The following is a 2,740-nucleotide window of genomic DNA, read 5'->3' as shown; positions in this document are numbered from 1 at the left end:
ACATTACATGAGTCCCCTGTAGTGTCTTGTCATGTCTGCATGCAGTAGGACAGACTCCAGTATTGGAGGTGAAATCTCTAAATGTATGGACCTTCCAGGTATCAATTCATAGGGGGATAACCTATGTGTCTCCAAGAGAGTGGCCTGTATATCCATAAAGGATAGTGGATATACTTTTGGGCAAGGGAGCTCAAGGGTTTCTGAAATTTTTGGTATTTTAATTTAAGGATGCCATGTGTCCTTTTAGCCTTTCCAGGAAATTGTGGGTGGTAAGGATGGTGTCGTTTTTAGTAAGAGTTCTTTTATAAAGGTCGCCTTAAAGTGCGTGCCTCAGTCACTTGATATAAAAGGTGGGATGCCCCAGGTCGAAAACACAGAATCAAGCGGCTTGTTCACGGCTGTAAGGGCTGTAGCTTTTTGGCAAAGAAATTCTTCAACTCATCCTGAAAACAGAAATACAATATCTAAAACATATTCAAATGCCATGAAGAGTGAAAGCCGGTTAAGCGTCTTGTGAAATAAAATTTATGCAAGGCCATTGATTTGGACTGGGCTCCTGCACTAAACCTAACAGATCAAACAAATATGGTATGTTGTTTGATGTGTTAGGCTTAGTTGTTTACAGGCATACAATATGTTGTAGCTGAGCTTTAACTAATTGCAGGAGACACTGTAACCAATTAACCAGTTAAGCTGTAACTAATGAAGCTGCCTCTGTACCATGCTTCTTTTGTCTCCTATAAATGCTATCAGGTTATGTCATTGGTTGGAGTTCTCTGAATTTCCTCTGGTTCCAAATTGTGCCTGATTTTAAACTGTTTTGTTTTTTTTGTTTTTGCTTTGTTTGCTCTGTTTTGTTCTGCTTTTCTTTGCTCCAATAAACTCAGCTAAAATGTACACTTGTCTAAGGTTTTATTTTATGTAACAGTCTGAAGGTGTTCAAAGAGACTTTGGTTTCTGGACATGTCCCAACTTTACAGTTTTTCCAGAGTTATATTTTTAACAGGTGACACATGGCTCAAAAGTAAGCTCAGTTATCTTTTCAAAGTTTTCCTACCAATGTTTACTTAAGACAGTAACCAGTTTGTCTATGCCACAATGGGTGGCATTCATGGAAAAATCCAGATAATGTAGGGGAGGAAATATCTTTCTTTCTTTCTTTTTTTTTTTCTTTAAAAGCAATTTATTTCTCATTACAAAATACAGGTGAGGAGCACGGGCGATGCCTGCAACCCCTTGGTTGCGCATCTTCCCAGTCTATTTCTGCTTCTAGAAATACCCTGTGTACAACAGCAAGCTCATGCTGTTCCCAAGTGCTTGCACATTCTAACAGCTGCAGAGTATATGACCAGGTGGAAAGTCCAACAGATGCCCCACTCACAAGGTAGGACCCTCCAGCCCGTCTTCTGGCTCCCTTTTCCTAACAGTAACTGGCTGCTCTTCCTATTGGTCATAGATAAATGACAGCCGCACAATTCTGAGTGCTTTCAAGCAACCTCGGGAGGCAGTGACTAAGACCCTTTCCTTGCTCCCAGCTTCCTATGTCCCCGGCCGCCTGTGGCACCTGGACTACTGCTGCCTCTGGGTCCCGCACATTCCAGGGTGACGACGGAGGAAGGGTAGTCCACGCATGAGGAGTTAACAGTCTTTATTGGGCTCAGACCAGGAGTCCGTGGGTCTTGAGGACCTGTGTGTATTTGTTAATCTTCTTCTCCACGTTCTTCTCGGCCTGTTTCCGTAGCCTCATGAGCTGTTTCTTCTTGCGGTAGTGGATCTTGGCTTTCTTTCCTCTTCTCCTCCAGGGTGGCTGTCACTGCCTGGTACTTCCAGCCAACCTCGTGAGCCAGGCGCCCCAGATAGGCAAACTTTCTTGTAGGCTTCAGACGCACGACCTTGAGGGCAGCAGGAACCACCATCCGCTTTTTCTTGTCGTAGGGCGGTGGGATGCCGTCAAACACCTTGAGGCGGTCCAGGGCAGCCTGGCCTCGCTTGGTCTTGTGAGGCAGCATGCCTTGCACGGTGCGCCAGAAGATGCGGCTGGGGGCCTGGAAGTGGTAGGGGCCTCGAAAGGGTTGGTGTTCATGCGCTTGGGGAGGAAAGCCAGGTACTTCAACTTGTTTCTGTAGAAATTGCCAGAAATGTTGATGCCTTCGCAGCGTACGACCACCACCTTCCGGCCCAGCAGTACCTGTTTAGCAACGATGGCCGCCAGGCGGCCCAGGAGATGGCCTCGACCATCGAGCACCAGGACCTGCACCTCCGCCATCTTCGGCAGCCGCCTGGGAAAGGGAAATATCTTTCTTATCTGTCTTAACTTCTAAGGTAGGGCTCTGTAACAGAAGGCAGATTAAAAAGTGAAAAACATACACATTTATTTAATCTAAATTTTGTATGGCATGGAAGCCTTCTGGAAATGAACCAGTTTGGGTGGATGCTTATATACTAAGTTAGACAAAGAGCAGTAAATTGTGAAAACAAGTCAAAGGGATATGGGCTAGGGTTGTTAATCATGGAGAAGTGGCTGGGAGATAAGGGCTAGTTTAACAAGGTTTATTTGCAGTTTTCTGTCAACCTTGGCTGCCCCCATTTCTGGTGATAAGAATGTCTTCCTTCACTGAGCTTACTTTTGGGCCATGTGTCACCTGCCATTCTTGCATCTGCTGTTTTTCAAGGGCTTTTAATTCAAAATAATCCATATGCCAGAATGGCATATTTTGGGGTGGTATGTTTTGAACTCCTT

The 2,740-nt window shown here is 45.0% G+C and overlaps 1 pseudogene across 1 annotated transcript; it reads right to left on the bottom strand.

The window, feature by feature from the left end:
* Window positions 1–1,159: 1,159 nt before the first annotated feature.
* Window positions 1,160–2,305, bottom strand: LOC113223285 (annotated as a pseudogene). Its single transcript, XR_003308663.1, has one exon. The product of XR_003308663.1 is annotated as a 60S ribosomal protein L13a pseudogene (transcript).
* Between the last annotated feature and the right edge of the window lie 435 nt (window positions 2,306–2,740).

This window comes from Piliocolobus tephrosceles, unplaced genomic scaffold (assembly GCF_002776525.5).
Source record: "Piliocolobus tephrosceles isolate RC106 unplaced genomic scaffold, ASM277652v3 unscaffolded_40580, whole genome shotgun sequence".
Lineage (NCBI taxonomy): Eukaryota > Metazoa > Chordata > Mammalia > Primates > Cercopithecidae > Piliocolobus > Piliocolobus tephrosceles.
Note: the sequence above shows the minus strand (reverse complement) of the source record. Positions and strands in the feature narration are given on the sequence as shown.